The sequence below is a fragment of the Megalopta genalis genome, chromosome 4, assembly GCF_051020955.1.
Source record: "Megalopta genalis isolate 19385.01 chromosome 4, iyMegGena1_principal, whole genome shotgun sequence".
Classification (NCBI taxonomy): Eukaryota; Metazoa; Arthropoda; class Insecta; order Hymenoptera; family Halictidae; genus Megalopta; species Megalopta genalis.
In genome coordinates, this window is record NC_135016.1 from 27,842,585 (window position 1) to 27,869,632 (window position 27,048).

Below are 27,048 nucleotides of genomic sequence, written 5' to 3' on the forward strand. Positions count from 1 at the left end.
TGTACGCGTGATTGTTATATTGTAGAATGAAGTTCAATGAAATGACCGTTCTATTTATTTTATTAGCAACATTGATCCATTTACTTAATTCAACCAGTTCGCTGGTATTACGCGTACACGTGAACTCTTGCCGACGAGTATACTCGTCCAAAACACCTAACTGTTCAACGATGGAATCACCGAGTCCTAAACGCTACTAATGTATTTTGTTTCGTAACAATGACACGATTGAATTTATTTAAACTTACTAAGGATTTTTGTTGGAATAAATGCTTGAATGCAGAAGTCCGAATAAAAATTTCTGAGGAGAACATTTTTATAGCGTCGGGAATTGTAAAACAAAAAATCGGAGACCAGACATTTTTACCGATTTGGTAGTTCCAATATTAAATGACTTTGACATCGCAGGAATTTTTGTGGTCCATATTCGGTACTCGACGCGATCGTATCGATCGCTTAACCAGTTAGCTGTGTTCGACGAGTATACTCGTCATGGAGAAATGGCAATATTTTGTGACACGACGAGTATACTCGTCGTGCGTAAGAAGTAACGACCATTGGCTATTTAAATAGTAATTTTAAGGAAAACAAAAACATATCCTCAAATTTCAAGATGTTCAGAATATTTTCAGGTCAATCCTGCGCGAAGTTGTTTACATTGTTATAAAAATAAAATTAGAAAAGAATCACGGTACTGGTGTTCGACGTGCAAAGAGCCATTATATATTGTTCCTTGCTTTGCTAAATACCACTCTCTCTACAGCAGCAATTTGAATTTTTAACTTTTATAAGTATTCGATTATCCCTGGGTTTTTCGTTTATTATGTATATGGTATATGTTAACGTCGAGCGAATAAGTAAATATTAGTAATAAAATTGTTAATTTTATCGAATAAAACCGTCTTTTTGATCCAATATTTTTACAGCGACACTTACATTGTGTTCGACGAGTATACTCGTCGTCGCTTGATTCTCGCGACATATATTGGTGCGCGCTCTGAAATGGAGGCCCCACAGCTAACTGGTTAATTTTCGGCGATTAAATGGAAGAAATTGCTAATAAGCCGCTAATAAACAGAAAGGCTTATAAGCCCGCAAGAAATATTTTCGAAAGTATGTTTGGAAAAATTAGCGAATAGAGCACAGAATTGTTGTAAACATCGTCAATAGTACGGTAGAACGAAACACCTGTTTTCTTGGACATCATTGGCCAAAATTGATCGTCGAAATTTTGTACCATGATTTCACGAGGTGTTTCGTTCCACCGTGCGGTGTCCAATCGCGATCATTTAAAAGTAGCTGCCACGAAATTACTATGCCGTCGGACGTTAATTACAACGCGGCAAATTCGAGCAAATTGTGCTAAATTGTAATCAACACTGCTGTTTGGCGTACCATTTCACATTTTATCGATAAAGATACGGGATAGTTGTTACGAAGATTGATTACATTTTACGCGTCCGCTATTATCCCCCGATCAAATTTAGCATGTCACGCCGAAATTCGCAATATTGTAATTATTGATAGTTCGAATACCTAATCATACCGTGTGCTCCTGTTTAAAGAATGAACTTTCCTGAAAGATAATAATCGATCTGCGCAAGACTTCGAGGACCGTTACTTGTACTTGAAACTGAACTTTAAATCTTTATTGAAAGAGGAACGGACACTTCATAACCCTTTCTTGTCGCGAACTCAACGTATACTTGAATTCGGCAAGCTTTAACCAGTCAGGTAATCGAACCTAGGGAACTTAGGCTACTTATATTCAGAAAGAAGAAGTGTATAAATCTTTTCGGTGAAAAATGCCACCACTTATACTAATTACGAATGTTCGATAGTCTTCTAAATAATTCTGTTGAACATTATTTTATATTTTAAATTTCATTTAAAATCAATATATTAAAATCAATTTTATATGTCGATTCTCTCCGGTAAAAAGAAGAACTGTACGCTTTTAATCACCTAACCAAAAAATAAACAGCTAACTAACTATATCGGTCCTCGACAAAATCTATTAATCTTCGCATATTCTTTGCGATGGGAATTCCATCCACTTTCCTTTATTCTGGTATCCAAACGTTCCGTTATCTAATCATTGTATTATTTAGATACACTATCACCTGGTAGAGAACTCGAATGAAATTGTTAGATAACAGAGTGTTTTGGTACACCAGGATACAAAAATAAACCTTCGGATAACAGAGGCTCTACTTTACTACTAGAACTTGCGAAATAATCAATAGATTCCAGATTCATTGTGTAAAACAAAGACGAGTGAGGTATTATACTGGAATCCTATACGCAACTTTTAACACCCAAGAAATGTTGTTCAAATGTTATTCCAATTTTTTAAACTGGCACCAAAGTGGTACCACCGGCATTACGCTCTCAACGACGAAATTTTGCAAGTTGAGGTCAGCGCATAAAAAATCTCGATCACCGGATTCGACGCAACGGGTTACACACGCGCGAGCGAGATTCCAGGGCAATAATATTAATAATAGAGTGTTTTGGTACATCAGGATACAAAAATAAACTTTCAGATAACAGAAGTTCTACTTTACTCCTACAACATGCGAAATTATCGATAAAACACAGATTCCAGATTCATTGTGTAAAACAAATACTATCCTGGAATCCTGTATGCAACTATTGCAAGACTTCTTCTCGTCAAAGATGACGTTACGCTCTCAACGACGAAATTTTGCAGGTTGAGGTCAGCGCACCAAAAGTCTCGATCACCGGATTCGACGCAACGGGTCACACACGAGCGAGCGAGATTCCAGGGCAATAATATTACTAATATAGTATTTTAGTACACCAGGATACAAAAATAAACCTTCGGATAACAGAGGCTCTACAGTACTCCTAGAACATGCGAAATAGTCAATAGATTCCAGATTCATTCTGTAAAACAAGTACTATCCTGGAATCCTATACGCAACTATTGCAAGACTTCTCGTCAAAGATGACGTTACGCTCTCAACGACGAAATTTTGCAGGTTGAGGTCAGCGCACCAAAAGTCTCGATCACAGGATTCGACGCAACGGGTCACACACACGCGAGCGAGATTCCAGGGCAATAATATTCTGGGCCGGCTGCGGTGCATCATTTTATCGTGTTGCCTACGACGCCATTAACTTTACGGCCCCGGCATGCCTGCCGGCATGTAAACGCCTTGACTTCCATTACCGGGGACGGTACGCCGACTATTAAACAGAAATATCTGCCTGGTCTGGGTCTCTGTCCCCACCCACAGCCCCGAAACTCTCTGAACCAGGGTTTCCGCGGATTCGTCGGGGGTGCGGGGTGCGAGTCTCGGCCCGAAGAAGGGGATGAGGAACGGGGCTGGGATCCTCGGGCCGCGTTTACACGCTCGGTAAGCAGTCTGCGAGAGGGAACCCCCGTCTTACAGACGACGAAAGTCGTTGACGCTTGCATTTTGAGACGGAGCGGAGCGGAGCAGAGCGGAGCGCGTTGCGATGCAGCGGGAACGACTTGTAAGGGCTCGTCCCCGGCGCGTAGCGAGATTACGCGGACAGATATTTGGAAGTCGAGAGTTCGAGATGAGCCAGGATTTCATTAAGGAACGCCGGCATTATTATTTTCTTTTCCCTTTCGTCGGGAGTTGCTCAGGGTCGCGGACCTTCGAGGACCGTTCGTTTCTGATATTCCTCCGGATGATATCTGCTCGTGGAACCTTGCACCTTGACTCGGGCATATGAGATACCTGGGTACCCGAATAATCGCGAGAAGACCGTGGATCTTATGCATTTATAACAAAAATGCATAAATGAAAGACAGCGAAGACTAAAGTGGAATTTAATACTGCAGCATTACCTTCGTTATATTAACCCTTCGCACTCGAGGAATGACTCCGGGGAATCGCTAAAAATTATAACAAGTTCCAAAATAATTTTTACGTTATCACCAGAGTGCTGATTTTTATGCGAATTCTCATTTGCATACGTGATTTTACGGAAAATTGGAATTGAACGAATGTTTCCTTCGTCAACTTAAAGATTAATCATTGTCGAATACCGAGCTTAAGCGTGGATCGATACACGATAAGAGCCTCAAAAATGTTTCTATAGTATAAATTATAATATTTCATGATCTTTTATGGAAAATGAAGTGTACACATGGAAATATTAATTAACAGGGCATCTCGCTGGTTATCGGGGAGGTAGGCGGTGGAATTTAGCCTTTAGGGGCATCTCGTAAATCAAGTAATTTTTAATAATCCTAGTAAGTGCGTTTGATGAGGATGCAATACGAGATAAACGTGTTAAGGCAAACTAGACTAGGTCTAAGCTGAATCACTTAACCCAGACGTGACTTCACATAATTTCGAAGGGGTAACCTAGACCTGTTTTGGCCTGACTAGCGCGAAGTAACTTTGGTACACCTAATGTAATCTAGATACGGAGTTAATAAGCTGATCCAGCCCTGTTTAGACATCACATAATTTAATTACTGATGGGGATAGTGGAAACTATTTTTACTTGCTCCCAACAGTTCGCACGTGTTAACGAAAAAGCGTTATTTTTTGCTGGAAAATACGCAAGTTTGCTGTGTAGATCATACATTTATGGCTGCCACTTATTCGTTACGAACCATGGCCACTAAACAATTATTAAAATATTTGTCTAGTTCATTTTCATTCCACTTTTTTCCAAAGAACTCTCTCCTAAATCTTGTCACTTTCTTCGCAAGGGTGTAAAAGGTGTCTAACATTTTTACAAGAACTTCTCCTAAAGTATCATTAACCACATTTCGTGTCATTTCCTTCGCGGTTAAAGTGATTAGTACCTTCGCGATTGTACAAATATCTTAGAAGAACAAGAAAGTGTATTTTTATTGCGGGCCTCAGTTTGTTGGATGCTTAAGTATCGATGACAAGCGACAAGAATCTTATTTCGACTCGTTGTAATAACGGGTTACAGTAATAACTCCCTAACTGACGCTCAGATTGTCCACAAAAATGGACAATTTGGGAAGAGGAGCTCGTTTTTGTAGCTTTTTTTGTAGCTCGTTTTTTATAGTTGTTGACAATTCGTAACTATAAAAACGAACCGCAGATCTCGAATGATCGTATCACCTCTTTCCAAATTGTCCATTTCTATGGACAATCTGAGAGTCAGTTAGAGAGACATTACTGTAATATTAATACTTAAGAGGTTATCGTTCGAAATGCTCGTGACGAGTCGGACTCGTCAAAGTGTGGCGATGGGTAATATCTGGCACCGGTGTTCGAGCGAACTCCGAACAATTTTTCGCAGGTATGCGAGCGTCAACCGGTTCCAGATCAATTGCCAATGCAATTCGGCAGTGGAGTGGATCGTCGATTTGCAGTACGGGGCGACTGCTCGCGGAGGTGATTCTCCTCGGATAAAAGTTCGGAGTACGAGAATCCTCTCCTGGCTCGGAGTGGGTCGTTGTCTCCGGGTTAATATTCCTTTCGACTGAGCCCGGAGCTTGAAACGACGTTACGCGCATACAAATTTCGCGTGTCACCGGTGGAAGAAGACGCAAAAGCGTGTTTGAGATTTACATATTTTTGAAAGGGCGCGCTCTCTCGCCCGAGTTCCTCCGCCGTGCCGCGTCTTTGCATTTCATTAGAGCCGGCCGGTTCCTCATTTGGCCGTTAGAAAACAGAAGGGAGCGAGAACGCGGACGGGAAATAGGTCGCCGAGACTCGGGGTAGGTCGTGTTGCGGGGCCAGCGCCGTCAAAGACAAAGAGATTCCTTCCCACCGCGGCGAGAAACACTTCAGCTGCTCCCAACGCCCCGCTAGACACGTTTTCTCCTCTCGCTTTCGCGGCCTCCTCATTACCGGCATATATCTCAAGGAACCCGATCCCTCTATGCCATTCACCGTTTTCTATATAATTCCTCTAATCCGTTGAAACTAACTCTGCCTGCATGCGCACCGAATTCACCTGTCCAGAAATAACGTACCGAAAAGATCCAACAAACTCGGACTGTCAGAAACGCTTGAAATTCGTCAAATTTGGATACGTTTTCGATTTTTTTCTAGTCGATATCTATGGAAATATGCCATACAAAGTCGACAAATTTTGGTCCTCTAAGGAAAACTTTAACCGAGAAATTAATCTCGAGTGAATGTCTTCATTATAAACTTGATAGGTATCTGTCCAGTATGTTTTAAATATTATAACTTTAACACTAGGTTTACGTAAGTTATTTATTCGATAACTTACGTTCCGATGGTAAGTTATTTATTCAATAACTTACGTTCCGATTGTAAGTTATTTATTCAACAACTTACGTTCCGATTGTAAGTTATTTATTCAATATCTTACGTTCCGATTGTAAGTTATTTATTCAATATATATGCTACTTGCGGAAAATAACGCTCTTAAAAAATCAGAATAAATGTCCTGTTGTTGTTTTTATAAACTAATAGAACACAGCCGCTTTTAGTGCTTTGGTACACTAGTGTTAATATAGACGTTCGAACAATTGAGATTCGATTGATGACACGATTGACAGTGATACCTCTCGATACTCGTTAGCGAATTCGTCTCGAATTTCGTCTGTTACAGTTCGCATAGTAGATCGATGGCTAAAGGGCGCACCAATCAACGATTAGCATCTTTCCTGGTATTTATCTTTTGAACACGGTCAAGTCCCCGACAGAATAAGGAAGTCTTTCTTCTGTAAACGTCTATCTCCCCGCTTTAAATCAACGAGTCGTGTTACCGTCGCGGTTTATTTCAACAATAACGTCGAAAGTATCGATACATCTTGCGTGCGGCCCACATAACACCTCGAAAATCCTATTCCGTCCTGTTTTATCCCCCATAAAAATGAACGCTCGGTCTCAAAAATTCGCTACAGCTGGTCAGGCTTTTGCGCCGGTTTTACAACGCATTGTTCTAATAAAAAAAAAAATAACGGAAAAAACTCCATCCATCGCGGGACGATATTTCCCAGCGAAAATATATACCGAAGAACGTCTCTTGGATGTCCACCATTCGCATAAGACCCGAGGCCAAGACACGCTCTACCTTCGCTGAAAGCGTTAAGAGTTAACAGAACCGACGAGGAAGACTAAGGCCACCCGGAAATTCGAAAATCTGATATCAGGTCAGACTCGACCGCGAAAGGTTAATGTTGCTTTCGCGAATATCGTAAACTCGTATGCCGAATTTAGCGAGGTCGTAGGTCGGCGATGTTGGAGATTAACAACGTCTTCTTCGGATGAAACCACAGTGCTTGATGTACCTAACGATATAAGCTAATAATGATAGGATGACAATAATGTTCCTTTGTTCTTTCTGCTTTCGCTTCTTATTGCGTTCTGTCGATTCTCATTGCGTTATATTCGTCGTCAATTCGGTTCTGTCGTGATTGGTTACGTACGGAGATGAATGGTGGTCGTCGACTGTTTTAATTAATTTGTAGGCGCGTTTGATATCGTCCTTAACCGTTTGACTGCTGATGTTGTTGCGCCGTTGCGCCAAAAATGCGAAGAGCGCGATAGCGCTCCTGTTTTTTTTTGTTTATGCCAAGACAGCGGAGAGCGCAATAACGCTGCTCTAAATCACTAGAATTTGTGCTTACTACCAATTTTATTCACAAAATCAATTAAAACAAATTTATGTAAATAAGTGGTATTTTTTAATTTTTGTTGTTGCAAGACAATGCAAGCGAGTTTATTGTATGAAAAGTGTTTTACATTTTTTCCCATACACGAGCAATTAGTGCCGCAGTTTTGGCATGTGTCCGAAAAAATACGTCAGCAGCCAAGCGGTTGATTGTAGGAGTAGAAAACTATCGGTGGAAATAGCGTTTGATTTCCCTCGCGTCATGCGGTGATTTAACCCTGAAGGGTGAAGATATATCTGAAAAGGTGAAGAAAGATCTTCTGGTCTATCGCACGCGATGTTCGTACGATTGGGGCTCGAAAGTGAACATCCAGGATCTCCGAAAAGGAACCGTTGCAGGAAAGATCGACTTCCAATCGGGATTTTCCCGAGGTCGTTGCAAGGTGCACCGAAGTCCTCCGGGTCATGATACGCAATCAGGAAAGAGATGACCTTCCTCGAAGGGTGGCGTAATCATGGCCGGCGGATGCAATCGTTACGAGGAATGAATCGAGGCGAACGGGTTACCTGTGGTAGAGAGCGCAGCCGGGCGCAAGAAAGACGGCTTGATTATGTAGCAAAGGTGAGAGCTTTGAGCGTCGTCGGCGCGGCGGCCGAACACCGAAAACACCCGAGTCCACATGTAATCACTACTCCAGCAGCGGCGTGTCCCAGTTCGGATGAGCCCCCGATGCTTTATGCTCCTCCGGATCAGTCCGCCTCTTCTTCCTCTATTCAAGAGGTCTGCGAGCCACCGGTGGGCGCACCGGAGGGTGGCTTTAGACTTTCGGCATCCGGCCCGGCTTGATTAAGCTTCTGGGCGAGGTGATGATGTCGCGAGTCGAGTCGAGTCGAGCCAACCCGGAGCTTGTCATCCCGTCTCGCTAAACTACCGCGAACTCGTTGCTCCTTCGTTCCCGTTTCAGCCAGTCACCTTCGGCCCCTTTCCGCCTTGTCATCTTTGTCTCAGCGATGCACGTTTAATCATCGGTGCAGCCGCGAGACTGTCGCGCGAGGCTGAAAACTCCGCTGCTTGCGCGCAATTCCGAGCCAAGAAGCCCGTCGAACACCGTGCTGGAATCTTCTCGAGCTGTCGAACAATCGAACCAGCTTCTCCTACAACTCGCATCGTGGATCCGGCAACCTTCCTATCCCTCGACTTTCTCGATTTTCGATACTGCTCGGCCATGTTCTTCTCGTGTCGCAACAAAGTCCCATCGAATTTTATCTCTTCGAGTCGCATAAAAACTTGAATCCGTTGTATAATTTGGCGCTTAATTAACTGGCGCAGAGAAATGATTCTCCTCTCGTCGCGTCGTTCTGTTTTCAAACGATTTACCGCCTTTCCGAGACTAAAAGTCTGACATGGATCTGTTAAAATATTCGTCGTCTCTTGGAAAGAAATTTTCTCAACAATTCCGGACACTGTAAAACGAACTTCATTATTCGAAAATGTATGTAAAATGACGCAATTGCAGTTACAAAATACGAAGAACAAAATACGAGAATTGCACTTCAAAGCTATAACGAAATACGGCAGAAAATGTCTGTCAAATTTCTGCAGGGAGGCCAAGTAAAGTATGAACAATAAATAAATATTCTTCGCGACTAGAACGCGTTTTTAAAAAATGAACATTGTTTGCGCTTCACGCGGCAAGATTATTAGCGTGCAGAGGGCGTGAAGAGAGAAAGCGATTCCATCTTCTAACAGTTCAGCGGCGCGCGTTACTATTTGATGAGATAAAAAGCGTCGCGGTGGCTCGGCTCGATGAATTTTTAACCGCGGCTCCCAGGTACCATTACGGACCTCGAATTTCGTAGGTTAGGGGGTGTCGATACCCCTGGGAAACCGGTAGTCTTCGTCCCTTAATAATTCAGCACGGTAAATTGTGCCGACCGCCGCGCCGCGCCGCGCCGCGCCCTGCAGACTGATCTACCGTTTTCTTGTTCTCCAGCTCAAAAGGTTATTCGACAAAATCGAGCCGATGATCGCGTAAATATTTCACGCGGCTCCTGTCCAGGAATTCGGTTCGATTTCACTTTCGCGGAATTGCCGCCCACCGCACTTCCCGGCGTTCACGTTTTCGGGGCGCGAAGGAACGTGGTCCATCGTTGAATGATTCATTCGGATCGAGGAAAAAGAAACGTGCCTTACTCGAGACAGTTACTCTTTACGTGAGAGGAATTGAATTACCGAACGTTTCCCGTTCCTGCCGTTCGATGGTTTATTTGTATCGTCCGTACGCCAGTTCGATCCCTTCTTCCCTGAATAGTGAACAACACAATTTTACGAGCGGCATGAAATATTGAACGCATCGGGAATTTTCTTAATCTCTTAATCGCGGTATGGCGATCGCGAGATAGGCGAATTTTCGAAGTCCTGCCGGATCACCTTTTGCAGGCCCTCAAAAATCGCTAGCTCGTTCAGCTGTTTCGATGATTAGTTTTTTTTTTTGAGAATTTCATTTTTCCATACGAGAATAATGTTCTGCGGAGAAATCTCGGCATTCTTCGTAGAAAAGTGTACAATCTTTATCACATTTTGCACAAGCTGCCGAACATTGGATAAACAAGTTAAGCTAAAGGATGATATCACTCCTCTTTTAATAATTGTAATAAGTTGTAAATAATGTAACAATGTCTTTAAATTCTGCTAAAATGTATTTATAGTTTTGCATTTGATCCATTCCTTTTTGTCATAAATGCACAAAATCAGCAGTTCGCCCATCGCTTTTATAGTCACAAATAATATACATAATACATATATTATTATTATTATTATTATTATTATTATTATTATTATTATTATTATTATTATTATTATATATATATAATATAAAGTTATTTGGTTCACGAGATCAATTCGTACGAACGTATATACAGAAATGTCTCTCTAATTGACGCTCGGACTGTCCACAAAAATGGACAATTTAAGGAGAGGAGATACGATTATTCCTTGCAGTTCATATTTACAGTCACGAATTGTCAACAACTATAATATAAAAACAAGCTGCAAGGCTCGAATAATCGTATCTCCTCTTCCCAAATTGTCCATTTTTATGCGCAATCTGATCCTTAGTTAGGGAGACATTACTGTATTGAGCTGGCACAGAAGTAATCTCGGTTTTCCACGCGTACAGCTTGCAAGATAATCGAAATTACTTTCGCAACAGCCAAATTTCAACTTGATCAACAGATCAGAATGTTCTGTGAAGTTTCTTGTTCTCCATCGTTTATCAGACCAAATGAACGCAGAAAACAGAAATGTCGCTCGCGGCAGAGACTAAACGAGACGCTAAATGACAAAAGCGACATTTCGACTGTCGCGATGAATAATGAACGTACACTGAACATACTTGGCGTGCAGAATGCTCGAAATACAACAGACCCGAAAGCCGCAATTGATTTCGAGCAACTAATCGTTTCGGCTGTGTTAAAACGAAGCTGGTCTATTACAATTCCGACTAAATAGTCGCGATTCAAAGACGAGCGAACAAAGCGCGGAGAGAACGCCAAAGCAGTAAAGAACAAGAAATCCGAGCGCGGTGGCGAACGAACAGGTAGCCGGTAATAGTCAAAGCTAATTTCGCCGAGATTCCGAGAGACCTGCTGCTGGAGCAATCTGATTCTGTCGGTTCGGTTTCCCGCGGGCGAAGTATTGGTCTCCGGTAAACGAATCTTCACGGTTCTCGGAGCCGCGGCATATGGCCGCCCCGATGTCACGCATAAAATGTTCGCAGGTTTCACGGTGGTAAAAGTGCCTTTCGCTGTCGATCGACGCCGTAAGTCACTTTTTCTTAATGGAACCGCCGGTGCGCGCCCTTTCGCGCCACCGACACCGTCGAAGATAGCGAGACGGAAAGGAAGCGCGACAGGAACAACCGAAAATGGAGAAACAGAATGGATATGTACGTAGCTTCTCGCCGCCGACGTGTCCGTGCGCGTGTCTATGCGCGTTTGTGCGCGCGCGGGAGACAGAACGTCGAAGAGAGATACGGGATAAGAGAGAGGAGAGAGAGAGAGAGAGGAAGAGAAAGAGAGGACGCGTGGAAGGAGCGAAAACCCGGGATTCAATCTGCATTCAATATTGATTTCAATCCGATATCGCGGATTTCAATTTTTGTGATTTACTTCTTACGCCGCGCCGGGACAAAAACGACGCCCGATGAAAAAAAAGACCAGCCCGCGGAGAGCTTTTCGAAAGTCGACCCCAATGCATACCGATGTAGCCATCATCGATCAGACCCTTGATCCCTGAGATCATCCGATTAGGGACTGTCGTGGGAATCCTGCTGCAGCAGGTAAATCTTCGAATGTAGGGCGAGATCTTTTTATGAAGACTTCTTTATGCTTTGAACGGATCGACTTTTACAACTCGAGTCCGATTATTTCTGTTGTATGCTTAACGTAAGAGCAAGATCTCTGTACGTTGAACAATAGCGAAATGTCAGATAACGTTTAAAACGAAGTCTCGTTGATCCATCGCGTCAGGATTTCTTTCACAGCTACCTTGATTAGAAAATATATCTGAACAAATTGCATCGCGAGAATGAAATTTTATATTCGTTGCATGGCAATCTGTAGTTTAATGTTTAAATACCGATAAGAGGGAAGTGTAGATTTTATTTCGATTTAAAACGAGCGAAACGAGCTGAAATTAAAAATAATATTGAATTAACGTATTTATTTAAGCAAAACTGAAGTGATTCTTGAAAAGATATTTTATATAAGATAAAACACGAAGTATGCATCTAAAATAAATATTATCGAACCGTTAAAATGATTAAGGGAGATCGTATAACCACGATGCAAATAATTAACGCAAACAATTTAGATTTTGCCCAACGATTCACAGTATATGACTGGATTGCGGATTTTATGCATTTATAATAAAATTGAGCATGTGCAGTTTAATATGGCGAAGAGATTAAATGAAATTAAATATGTCAAGATATTATTTTCCGTCAATTAAAATGATTGAAGAAAGGAATAACTTTCTATTGGGTCTCTACTGTTTGCAATAGATACAGAACATTTTTGTTTTGCATAAAGATTAAAAGAAAATTGAGCATATACATGCGAAGAGATTAAATGAAATTAAATATGCCAAGATATTATTTTCCGTCAATTAAAATGATTGAAGAAAGGAATAACTTTCTATTGCGTTTCTACTGTTTGCAATAGATACAGAAAATTTTTATTTTGCATAAAGATTATAAGAAAATTGAGCATGTACAATTTAATATGGCGAAGAGATTAAATGAAATTAAATATGCCAAGATATTATTTTCCATCAATTAAAATGATTGAAGAAAGGAATAACTTTCTATTGGGTCTCTACTGTTTGCAATAGATACAGAAAATTTTTATTTTGCATAAAGATTATAAGAAAATTGAGCATGTACAATTTAATATAGCGAAGAGATTAAATGAAATTAAATATGCCAAGATATTATCTTCCATCAATTAAAATGATTGAAGAAAGGAATAACTTTCTATTGCGTTTATACTGTTTGCAATGGATAGAGAAAATTGTTATTTTGCATAAAGATCCGCAGTCTAGCGATAACATACTAACGTGCTTAGAAAAGAATCTTGTCTCTCATAAATCATCAAAAACAGCAATTCTTTCATGTCCGATGCGTAATCTCAATCCTCGCACACTCCGCCCATTGTCCGCAGCAGGATCGACCTTGCACGACCCCGAAGCAAAAAGACAAAGCCGATCCCCCGAAGATGTTCGTATCAATTACAGAAAGTCAATGAGATAGAAGAAATCCGTAACGACCAAAGTTCCCGGACGTTCTCGGGAGTTCGCGGACCCCGGCGCGATGATAAGAAATTATTGATCGGATTTGCCGAGGTGACGAACTTGTTCGCGCAATGTATCTCGGCAAATTACTCGTGACCGTGTTGCCGGTGAATTGTGACGGTGACGTGGAGCGACGAATGGAGAACTAGGGAGAGAACCAGGTCCCCCGTCGATCGAGTTTAACTTGAAACGAAGAAGAAACGCGACGTTAGAAGGAAAAGTTACCGTGCCAGAATTTTCTGATTCGCTGGAATATGGAACAGAGGAATCGTACAGAGAAATCTGTTCGTCCCTCCTACGATTGTTCTTGCGAGAAATCTTTTTTTTATTTTGATTCGAGTTAAGGTGTAAAAGTTGCCGGGAAACTTACGCTGTCCAATCATGCCCGCCCGAGACTCAGATTCGATCGAAACGAATCAGATTCGATCTATTCATTTACTGGACAGTGATATCTTTCGCAAAACGTAGCGGTAAGTCACAGAATCGAAATTCTATACTTTCATGTATTTTTTGTAAGCAACAATGTACCTATAGATAACATCATCGTCTACTTCAAACTATTTAATCATCGTTCATATAAAAGAAATGTTTCCCTAAAAACTGTATTCTAAAGAATAAAATGGTAAAAATTCCATTTCAATCTATCTCTTTTCCCAAAAACCTCTATATTTTTATGCATTTTTTTAAAGTGTCGATGCACCTGTAAATACGAGAACATATCAGAGTTACCAATAATTAAAGTCGACTTTAACGTTGTCTGGTTCCAACCGATTCATTTGTTATTGATATAAAAGAAATGTTTTCCTAAAGTCTGTATTTTGAAGAATAAAATGGTAAAAATTCCGTTTCAAAATGTCTATCTCTTTTCCCAAAAACCTCTATACTTTCATGCATTTTTTTGAAATGTTGATGCACCTGTAAATACGAGAACATATCAGACTTACCAATAATTAAAGTCGACTTTAACGTCGTCTGATTCCAACCGATTCATTTGTTATTGATATAAAAGTTTCCCTAAAGTCTGTATTCTAAAGAATAAAATGGTAAAAATTCCATTTCAAAATGTCTATCTCTTTTCCCAAAAACCTCTATACTTTTATGCATTTTTTTGAAATGTTGATGCACCTGTAAATACGAGAACATATCAGACTTACCAATAATTAAAGTCGACTTTAACGTCGTCTGATTCCAACCGATTCATTTGTTATTGATATAAAATGAATGTTTCCTCGAAGCCTGAACTCTGAATAATGAGATGGTAAAGATTTCATCCCAAAATGTCACTCCATTGTCCCCGAAAACATCTATTACCCTTAACATCAATGTTTAGAACAAAACTGTTGCACAAATGTGCGAATGTCATTAACAGGAGATTGTCGAAGCGAAAGCTGTAAGCCCCGTTTTGTCGAGACCGTGGAACGCAGGATGGACCCCCTAAATGAAGGAACAGCATGTATCATAAGCGTGGTAGGCTCGCAGGAGGATCAATATCGTGCGAGACAATCGCGGCGCGAGAATGAGTTTAGCACAAAGGGCATTCGACTCTGTCGAGTGGCGTCGAAACAATCGCGGATTATCACGGTTCGGCAGGCGGTCGAGCATGTCGGTGTCGTTCGCGTCTTTTTTCCGTCCCGTTCCGCGGCTTAATGCCGTAGTCTGGCAGCGGGTGAGCAGCATTTTGCGCGACGTCGACGAGGAGGAGAGTCCGGGTGGCGCGACGTCGCCGGGGCTGTATGGCTATTTGAACACTTTCGCCATAAATTCGCGCGAGAGGGTACTCGAGGCTCGTTTCGCGCCGATCCTTCTCCTCCCTTTTCGCATTCTCATTTCTTTTCCCCCTTTTTTTCGTAGTTTCTCCAGCTCCTGGGCTGCTCCGTGTACACGGCGGCGGCCTGTTTGTGCGGACGACGAGTCGCGCCTTCCGGCCGATTCGAGGCTCGTTAGCGCGGCTCGAGTGGCCACCAGTTTTAACCGAGGCTGCGTCGCTGTGTTAGACCTTCGAAAACCCGAAGAGAGCAGGCCGGTAGAAAGGCGCGGGCTAAACAGCCGACGAAACAGAGCCCGCAGGTGAGAGAACCGAGGACAAAGCGACAATAAACGAGAGCGCGCTAGTAATTAAAAGGTTAGCTGTTCCGGAGCGATGGGATGCGCATCTCTCGTACGAAGAACGCTAAATCTCTTAACAAGATACCTACGGTGCCTTCGGTCAAACCGACCGATTTCACATTTTTGATTTGAAAATTGTTGCAATTATCGAGTCGCTTTCGTAGGACATAATTGACACGTCGAGCCTCTTTTGTCCTCTTTTCCGTTTGACCCGCGTAATAACTAGACCGCTAGGATTTCATGCGTTTATAGCAAAAAAGAGTGAGTGAATGAATCTTGTCACACCATTTTTAATATTGTTGCGAATCACTCCGTTTCTCCCGCGTCGCGGCATTTTATTTACAATAAAGAATATTAACTATAATACAACTCAATTCAATTATATCTCAGATCCCCGAATTTGAAATGTTGATCGTTCGACGGTCCGATCTCGACTCTTCGATTGTCTGTTCGTAACACTCTTCCGTGGCAACCCCTATCTTCCATTACTTTTTTAAGGAGTTGTTCACAACAGGGCAGTTTCACGTTACAGCGACTTGATTTGGACAAGTCGCCGTAACAATATGTTGAAAATATTGAAAGGAGAAATACATCTCTGTGTAACTCTTGTTTTGTACAATCAATGTAGGCAATTTTTATTTTGCATAAAGATCCGCAGCCTAGCGATAACAGTCTGTGAAACCTGCGAACACCGTGTTTTAATGATACTTATTAAATCTTTTTTGGCAACAAGTGGTATTTAGCTATTTAGATAGATTTTATTGATTTTATAGATAGATTTTATAGATTTTATAGATTTTATAGATAGATTTTATAGATTTTATAGATTTTAGCTCATTCTTTTATGATCTTCAAAATATTTAAAATTTACCCATATAGAACGTAATTTTTGAAATTGTATATCGTTAGTTACCGGTGTTAGATAAATGTCTGTAATCAAGATGGCGAAAGGTTCAAGTAAATTCTGTCCCGTTGTTCTTTTAAAGCATCGCGCGGCAATTACTTTTAGCGCTGAGAACGAAACGATCACAATATAATTGAATGGTTACGATATAATTAAATATCGAATGTACATCGACCGTACGAAGAAGTTGCAGAATTGAACTTCTGAGACACGAAACGATTACGTCGCGACATAATTAGAATCCACGAGCGACGTGGCTAAGCATGCGGCGAGACAGAGCTGGGAGGTGAGAGAACAGGAAATAAAGCGACAATAAACTAGAGCACGGTGGTAATTAAAAAGTTAAGCCGCTAAGTAGCGATGGGATCGCAGTGGTGTCGCGACACGAGCTCAAGAATAAACACCGCGGTCGCTGACTTCGAGGAAACTGGCTGGAACGGGACCATCTTGGATGGTACTGTGTACATCGAGCAGATTTTGCCGAGGATCTTAGAGCCGGATACAGTCCGCTACTCCTCTCTGTGAAATTTTAATTATGTTTGATTCAATTTAATAAATTAGCTGGAACTGTGGCTGAACCGGGTCTTAACGCTTAGCCAACCGAATGGAGAGATCTTCCCGTTTTAAATTCAGTTGATTGATAACCGAATTGATGATTAATGAAAAATTAAAATTGATTGCTTAGTTTTATTAAGATTTGCAAGAAGTACGAATGCTGAAGATATAATCGATGCCGCATAAGTTTGCTTCGTAATTTTTGTTTCATTGAATGAAATATTTTAATCTCATGAAAATTTTTGAGGTTTCCAGCGCGGTCGTGGAAATGTTAAGATACACGATATAATGGAAACGATACACAGAGATTGTTCAATGAGCACGGTGAAAGACCGTCTACGATAATTGCAAGTCAATCGATAGAACCTCCGATTGATTTGGTTTTGACACGAACGATGGGACCGAGACGATTCTTTGGGAAACGAGGTTTTTCGCTTACGCGGACATTGGAGACAAAAGCTCGAGAGGTCAGAGAAGCTGGACATGTTACAGCTGTCACCTCGTAATCGGTTTATTCGACCACGGTACTTGAAAGTTCGCTCGACTTATCCGACCGCAAGGATTTTTTCGCCGAGCATTTGCGGGACCGATATCGACGAGCGAACTCGCCTAGAAAAGTGTTTGTACACGGTACAACAAAGAAAATATTGTTACGGCGACTTGTCCAAATCAAGTCGCTGTAATGTGAAACTGCCCTGTTGTGAGCAACTCCATAAAGAAAAATAGAAGAAAGGGGTTGCCACGGAGGTGTTTGATCAACGGACAATCGAAGAGTCGGGATCGGACCGTCGAGCGATCAACACCATCTAATTCAAAGATCTCTAACATATTCTAATTCAGTTGTATTATAGTTCGTGTTCTCTATTGTAAATAAAATGCCGCGACGCGGGAGAAGTGTTGTAATTCGTAACAATATAAATGAAGTTCCAAAATAGAAGTTCTTTTAAAATAGTAAGCATAAAAGAAATGACATAGACTTAGGACGATAGATTGGAGATAAAAGATTACTTATTTGCCTATCCAATGGATTTATGTTATATTAAAATAAGTCGAGACTATGGAATAAATTTCTTTTTTTCATTCGAGGCTTTGTATTCCAGAAAAATTAGATTGGAAAAGCAATACTATATAGAATAGGAATTAAGTGGCGCATCCGACCACGCGAATTTGGTACATCTTCCAACTCAGTTTTCTCGAGAACAAAGCCTTAAACGACGAAAAACGTTATTCCTTACTTTCGTCTTATTTTTTGAAGTAGAATCAGCCTTTACCTTGTATATTTAACGCATTTAACGCTTTGATTGCCAACGTATACGAACTTTATATAGTCGGAACAACCTATTTATGCACAGTACAACAAAGAAAATATAAATGAAGTTCCAAAATAGAAGTTCTTCTAAAATAGAAATCACAAAAGAAGTGACATAGACTTAAGAAGACGATAGATTGCAGATAAAAGATTATTCATTTGCCTATCCAATGGATTTATATTATACTAAAATAAGTCGAGACTATGGAATAAATTTGTTTTTCATTCGAGGCTCTGTATTCGAGAAAAATTAGATTGAAAAAGCGATACTATATAGAATAGGAATTAAGTGGCGCATCCGACCATGCGAATTTGGTACATCTTCCAACTCAGTTTTCTCGAGAACAAAGCCTTAAACGACAAAAAACGTTATTCCTTTCTTTCGTCTTATTTTTCGAAGTAGAATCAGCCTTTACCCTGTATATTTAACGCCTTTAACACGTTGATTGCCGACGTATACGAACTTTATATAGTCGGAACAACCTATTGATGCACATGCGAACGGTACAGACGAAACTCATTAGAGTAATTGCTTTCGTAACGTTCTTACAGCTCGTAGATCCTAACAAATCTTGACACACTTGGCAAATCTTAATAAAAATTGCTGCTCAGGTTCGATGAGAGAGAATCGCACCACCCTCGGGTTGACTCCGAAACGAAGGAGAAGCGGAAATGTAATGAGCACGAGGAACGCGACCCGGCGCGAAACTTTGGCATCGATTTATAACTATTGCGTGGCTGTTAGGGGCTGGAAAGTCGGCCGTTAAGAGAGCCCCCGAACGAATTCATTTCGACGAGGCGGCGTGAGAAGGGAAGTCGCGGCAGGCGGCAACGAAAAATCAGGGAAATGGGAAGTGTAAACAAGTTCGTTCGTTCGGTGGGCACTGAGGAAAGAGAGAGAGAGGGGGGGAGGGAAGAGAGAGGAAGAGAGCGAGGAAAAAAGTAGAGTAGCGTGCCGAGATAAGGAGGATTCCGCGTAGGGAACCGTGAGAATTTTTCATCGCAACTTCCGCGCGCGGAATTTTGTTTGTCTTTTCTCTTTCCGCAGTACAGCCCGTTGCTCCTGCGAGCTCCGCCGTGATTATCCGTGGAACGGGATTTAAAACTGCGTTACCCGCCGGTGGACTCGCGGAGTACTCGTGCGCCATCGTAATCCATTTATTTACAAGTTTGCCGGAACACCGTCGCGCCTCCGTTCACACACACACGCGCGCACGCACACGCGCGGAAAAGTAAAAGAAACGAGACCCGAGTCCGCGGAAAGTACTTTAAAGTAATATCCCGGCGCGGCGCGGCGTCCCCGTGGCCAAGCGACACTGGAACCGCACACCGGGCCACTGTTAGTCAATATTAAACTGTATTAAAATTTATCGTCTACTATAGCAATGAGCTCGAGGGGAAGCGCTGCGCGATTTTATCCGCTAACAACGAAGTAGAGCAGCTTTACGAACCGGCGATCGCTACGCTTTTTGGCCGGACGAAATATTATCGTCGAGAGTCGAGATTCTTCGCATCGATTAGAACACGTGGAAATGAAGTATATTTGTTATATACTTCGTACTATATTATATACTCGTATGTATAGTTCTGTTCTTCTCGACTAATTTTAGTAGATCGACGATAACGCACTGACGATTTTCTGACACTTGGATAAATCCATTCGCACATCCAAGAAAGTATGAATAGCAAGAGTACAATAGAAATTCCATTGTGGTAAAAGTGTGCTCGCAGTACAAAAATCCTAGTATATTAGAATCAAACATAGTCTGGAAGAAAGTAGATGATAAATTAATATACGTTTTAGTGGAACTCTGACTGCATCACATACGCACAATACGCACAATACGGAGAATACCCTAAAGAGATAGAAATAAAGAACACATTTTCCCCTACAATGTAGTGAAAATACATCCGCAAGATAAAAATCCTAGCAGTTCATACTTAACGTCTCCTAATTACTCAATTTCATTGTTGCACTAGGAACAACAGAAAGAATAATAGATCTACAAAGCAAAATCTTCGAAGGTGTGTTTGGAAAAATGAATGAATAAACCTGAGAATAATTAGAATGATCGTGAACCGTATAATTGTTAAAATGGTCGGAGGGTGTTAATAAATTACACGGAGTCTAAAAGGAAACACAGGTATATCAGCATCCACTGTAAATTAAAATATGCCCGAGGATAGCTGAGTTTGTTCATCCGGAGTATTTTTTTTTCGGGGGAAAGAGCGTGTATCGAGTGGCAGGGAAGAAGGAGCGGCAAACAATTCTGGCAAGCACTGAAATATAAACGGGCCGGTCCGTTGCTTTCTAGAATGATGGCATTAAATATACATTTCACGCCGAGGCCACTCTGTATAACTTCGGGACCGGGCGCTTTGCCTTCGGAATTTCTATCCCTAACGCCACCCTTCGCTCTCCTCTTCTTTCGGCGTCCCCCTTGTCCCTCTCCCGTCAGCGCCCGACATCCCTCAGCCTCTCCGCGTCGCGTCGAGACTGAGACGGGGCGGTAGGCAGTAGTCGTGTACAAGCTGTAACGCGGAGTTTATTGCAACGATGAATTTGGGATAAGACCCCGGCGAAATTTCAGTTTGATGAGGCTCTTCTGCGCCGGGCGGCCGCCCACATTCGTGAGCAAGCCCTATCCAGCCCCGCGCCGCGCCGCCCCGCGCGGTGACAATCTTCCACCGCTCCCAGACTCGAGGCTGGAATTCGTGAAAAGGATCCCCGCATTTCCATCCTGAATTGATTACTTTAACGACGGCTCCCTTGGTAATCTATTGGACTTACGAAATTTCGAGATACAAAATTGTCGAGCTTGCCAGACGATCGCTCGCCCGGCCGGGAGAGCGGAGTTGCCATCCAAACGAAATGAAACTTTGATGACCCGAGGACACCCCGAGGCAAAAATTATTCCATCGAAACGATGAAACTTCTGTCATCGCATTCGTTCGCGCTTTTCATTTGGAAAATGAAAACCGTTCGCGGTAATGGAAGTGCGACAGAAAATATTAATATTCCTTCCTTCGAGGCACGTTATATTTCCGAAAAACCTTAATCAAATGTACGAATATGCGTGTTTTTCCGTAACGCATATAAAACGAGAGAATCGGACAGTGATTTGAGAGCTCGCTGATCCGAGGATCACAAGAAATTGTGGAAGTGTCGGAGCTCTCCGTTGCAGGTAAAAATAAAGGAGCACTGTAAAAATACCTCCAAACGGAGAAAATGTCTATACATTTTTCAAAAGAATATTGCTGTCAAAGCAAAGCCGGCTTATAAATATTGTCGGATGTGTCTCGGAGACTTGCGTAATAAATGCGGCGAAGTGGACCGCGATGGTCTTTGAATTTCGGGTCGCCGCTTGGATGTTAATTTATAAAGCACACTCTTTTATGCTCGTTTGGCTGAAGATCCATCCTCAAGATCCTTGTATTTCTGTAACTCTTTTCATGGCGACTTTCTGTTTGCCCCTTGTCGTCGAGAGACGAGAAATAGGTACAGGGAATGAAAAGTGAAGAGAAGATCTCGGCGTCCAAGACATCTCAATTTTGCGCTGGGCATACGGTTGGCCCCACATCGTAATAAGGGCAAAAGAAAATAAAAGAACCGAAACGAGGGGTTTTTAATCATCGCCCGTATTCCCTAGTCGTTGCTCTTTTAGAACCGCATTTTTCTAGGTCACCGCGGTACTCCAGCCGCGGGATGGACGTTATCTTCCCAAACCGCCGTCACACCACTTTCTGAGTGAGCGTATTAAATATTGTGCAACTTGTTCCGTAGATTTCCATTCCTTTTTCCGAATCCATTTCCCCCAATATTTCAACGAAATTAGTTACCGTGAGCGAGGTGAAATCTGATTTTTACTCCCTTTTGCTGTTTTCCACTACTTAAATTTGAACGAGGAACATGAGCGATTCCTTGCAATAAGAGTTCAATAAATTACTAGCACATTGAACTTGATTGATTTCCTTACGGATTTCCATCTCCTTATACATAGAATACTTTACAATAAAATAAAATGGATAAAATAATAAAATAAAATAAAATAGGATACAATAAAACGTAATAAATTAAACTCAAATAAAATACAATAATCAAAACAGTCACTTGAATAACAATATCAGATAAAATTTTGATTAAGTACGTGACGCCTCGGATTGAGCTATTTATATATGAAACGTGTTGGAATAATAGCTTAATTTAAACGTCAGAAAGATTGTTCAAAGGTTCAGAAAATGGAGGTTTATACATTCCTATCATTACGAAGAAAATTTCCCAAAAAATCGCTTCTGTTATCTCAAAAAACATGGATCAATTTCGACGAGTCCGGATAGTTAATTTACACCCTTCATAATTACAATTAAATCGCTGTTCGTTTCGATCTTTCTCGGAACATTTCTTGCAATCAGAACTTCTCCATCGGCCGAAGACCCGAACAACAGCGTTACACAGAATTTTTCCCGTGGCGAGCGCAGCCGGCGACAAAAGCACGCGCACGTAATAATTCCCCTGGCGCGGCGCGACGCGGCGGCCGCGATAAATAATAAACGGGATTAAAAGCGAGAGTGCGCGCGGTCCACGGTGTCGCCTCGTAGTGTCGCAATAATTGGCCCGCGGTCCGATAAAACAATTTCGCAGGTTCGCCAGCGTGTCGGGCACAAATCACAAACGCTGGGCGATCGAAATAATACCAGGGTCTCCGCCGTAATAATGATTACGGCGCTCAGCTGGCGGAAAACGCGCATAAATATCCCCAGCTGGACAAGCCGAATAGAATCTGGCCGGTCCGGGCCGGGTTTCGGGCCGCGATCGGGCCGAGGCAACGTTAGGAGAAGCCCTCCCTCTGTTTCAGCCGCAGCATCAGCAAACTGAAAGCAGGCTCAGCGGTATCTCATCCGCGGCTTTACAGCCGTGTAAATCCCACGGAGGGTTTCTTAATACTTTACTGCCGTCATGTAAACGTAAAACCGCCACCGCGTCCAATCTAGCGGAGTTGCAGTCGTCGCTGGAGTTCCGGCTGATGCGATGCGGTTACTCGGAGGCGTGGGTGGTGTATCCGACGGTATCGTGGATCTTGATCTCGTTTCGGATTGGACGTTGTTTTATTGGGCGTACCGGTGTTTTATAGATTCCGATTTTCTCCGGCCCGCTGAAACCACTTGAGCTTACCTCTCTCCCTCTCTCTCCTTCTTGTTCGACCTCCACCCTCTCACAGTCTCCGCGAACTACCCTTCTCCCTACTGCCGGTCCTGCACTTCACCCGAAGAAGCAACACTGGCCGAGCAGCGGCCCTCGCTTCCAAATCAACGACGAACGATCTTTCTTCATCAAGCAGCCCGATCGGCGCGCATATCGATCGATCCTCTTTATCGTCAACCCCGGAATCCTCCCCGATTTTCCACCCACCGTCCCCCTTTTGTCTTCCTGTAACCCTCGAAAGGCCAACCTCGGATAAAGGATGGAAACCGGTTTGTTTGATTTTATGGCTCGACGCGAGTCGCCCGGGTTGATGATCCGGATACAGGAGACTCTGAGTTACGGCGTTTTTCTGCCCGGAAGAGGTAGGCGATATTGATTCCTGCGTTTTGCCGGACCTCCATGCTTCTCCGAAGTTTGCTGCGCATGGTTTATGCTTTTCGCGGAAGATCCGTGCAAGACCTGTATCTATTCTCATTCGGAGAACGAGCATTTGTGAAATCGGCCGATTAAGATTTTACGTTACGCGGCTGCATTTCGTCAAAAAAGAAAGGATTTCTCAAAGGTGGGCACAAAAAGTTGTGGAAGTAATGCTATACAAATATGATGAAGGTTTAATATCAATGAATGTGTCATATTTATGTACGTTTAATATTATGTATGTGTAATATTTATGTATGCTTCATATTATATACGTGTAAAACTGAATTGCAATGTTTATTTATAGGATAGCGACTGGATAAAAGTACTTTATTGATAGCAATATTTTATATCGATAGCAGTTTAATCGAGAAACAGGTACAATGAGCACCTAAAATGTAATTGATATACTGCAAATTTGTCTGCAAGTACATATAGAATAAACAAATTTAAACAATTTACAAAGATTTCAATGAAACAAGACAATTTCGTTTCATTTTTTTATCCAAATGATGAAACCAACAATGCAAATTTAGCTGCGTTAAATTCTTTCGAACAATGCCTAGTAATGATCGAGCAGCGGATTTCATGCATTTGTAGCAAAATCGAACAGTTGCAATTTAAAGTAGAAAGATCGGAAGATCTCTAAAATACCAATGTAGTAATTTTAACACTTTCAATTCAAACATTTTCCAAGTCACGAAGCCTCCTGCGCAAGAAATTACGATACGATCGAATTTAACGAGAAGTCTAAATAAATTCAGCGTTGCTATAAAAAAGCGTTGCTATTCTTACGAAGAAACACACGGTAGTCGCGTTCACAGTGCACGGTAGGTTCAGCGTTAAATTATTTATATTGTTACGGCGACTTGTCCAAATCAAGTCGCTGTAATGTGAAACTGCTCTGTTGTGAACAACTCCTTAAAAAAATAATAGAAGATAGGTTGCCACGGAAGAGTGTTACCAATAGACAATCGGAGAGTCGAAATCGGACCGTCGAACGAGCAGCATTTCAAATTGAAAGATCTGAAATACAATTGTATCGAGTTGTTATATTCCCTATTGTAAATAAAATGCCGCGATGCGAGAGAAACGGAGTGATTCACAATAATATTATTAAATATAATAAAAACGTCCTGTCTAGTTAATAATAATAATTAAACATCCTATCTAATCGATACAGACAATTGTTGCGCACAAAACTCTGCAGCCCGGTGATCGTACGAGAGGAAATCCAACTATCCTCTAGAAACAAGTGACGGAAAGTTGACTCCTGGATCTCGGATAGGAAAGGACGTAAAGATTCCCAAGACGTACGATAATGACCCCGATGATTTATCCATAACCGAATCTCGGCTCACTCCTCGTTAATAATAATAATTAGACGTCCTATCTAATCGATGCAGACAATTATTGCGCACAAAAATCTGTAGCCCGGTGATCGTACGAGATAAAATCCAACTATCGTCTAGAAACAAGTGACGGAAAGTGTACAGCATAAATTGTCCCCTGGATCTCGGATAGGATAGAACGTAAAGATTCCCAAGGCGTACGACAGTGACCACGATGATTTATCCATAACCGAATCTCGGCTCACCCCTCGACGTTTCCCCACGACCAGATCGATTCGTGACCGTTCTAATTCGTTCCGTAGTTTACAAAGTTCGAACTTTCCACGTAGGAACGCTCCCTCGATCGGAATGATTTGTGCCGCGTGTTTTTGCGAGCGCGGCGCCAAAGGTTCTGCAACATGCACGAGCCCCGAAGAAACCCCGCACGTCTATTCAAACCACGTACTATAACTCGCGCGGAACGTCCGGAGGTGCGGAGGGGGGAGGGGTGGGGGAGGGAGAGATGGACCCCGTAGTCCCTCAGGGCTGACGTACGGGACTCGAAACTTTTCTTCCCCTTATGAAATTGTAATGCAGACGCGGGATTAGCATGGGGCCATTGTCTCGCGCGCGGGGACAGAGAAATGCACACCGTTGCGTGACACGCGTCGCAGGACACTCCGAGCCGAGCCGAGCCGAGCCGTGCCGGCGATGCTATCGAATCGATCGGTCTGCGAGATAGATGGAATAAGACTGTATACACCCTGTATACGCATTCCCGGGGTCCGTTCTCGCCTCCGGCCGGTCGATTTAAATCGACGGAATTAATGGAAATGCCAACTGCTCCCTTTTACAGGCAATTCGGCACCGCTCCGATACTTCATTATGGAAATGGCCGGCGAACCGACCGGCCTTCATCGCCAAGCCAATTCGAACGATTTTGTTATAGATTCTTGGCGAATAGGCTCGTCGAATGCCTCGCAAGCGAGGACCTTTTTCGAGCGCGTGAGATACGGTTCAACATTACCGAGCCCTAAACGTGACCATCGCACGTGGATTTATAACAATAAGAAGATTGGATACGCGTAAACATCGTACGATTTCTACTGTAATATATGCTTCACCAAACGGAAACCAGTCATTTCGACTGGCTCGGTAGTTTTAACGTAGAAGTCAGATTTATGGACAAAAAGTGCGTGAAGTGTTGGATTTAGAAACACCCGTCACTTTCCGAGAAAACGCCAGTTTATTAGTTAAACGAATCCAACAAAACATTTTCCGGCGATCGTTATCCCGCGAGGCTAATCTCGTTAGAGCTCTCCTTTCAATTACCGTACAGAGGATAATAATCTGCAGATGAGTTTCAATTTTTCCAATTTTTTGCAGATTAAGAACGTTCACGTTTCGTGTCACACACCGGTTGATTACGATCGCAAATAACAGCTGAACTTTTGAAAGGCTTTTACACCAAACCCCGAGCACGACGATACGTAACAGAATGTAAAGTACGCTGAACCGGCAACATCGCGTGTTCCACGAGGTTCGGGTGTTACAGTCGAGAAGGAAGCGAACTTCGAAAACTCGCAGCCAAGTGATTTCGCCGCATTAAAATCCGGCTCCTTAAAGAATGATCAAAGAATTCCGATTCGCCGCACGGTTGCAATCCCGTCGTTAATAAATGCAAATGTTGCATCGGGGAACGGTCGGCCAGCCGCGCCACGGGACTCCCGGTTGCGGGGCGTCGTTTTGGCGGTTCCGCTATGGAGTTTCCATGGAAAGCAGGGAAACCAAAGC

The 27,048-nt window shown here is 42.4% G+C and overlaps 1 protein-coding gene across 2 annotated transcripts in view; it reads right to left on the minus strand.

Moving 5' to 3' along the window:
• The window catches only part of Sema2a (Semaphorin 2a), a 489,458-nt gene that overhangs the window by 54,718 nt on the left and 407,692 nt on the right, over positions 1 to 27,048 (minus strand). The window lies entirely within an intron of this gene.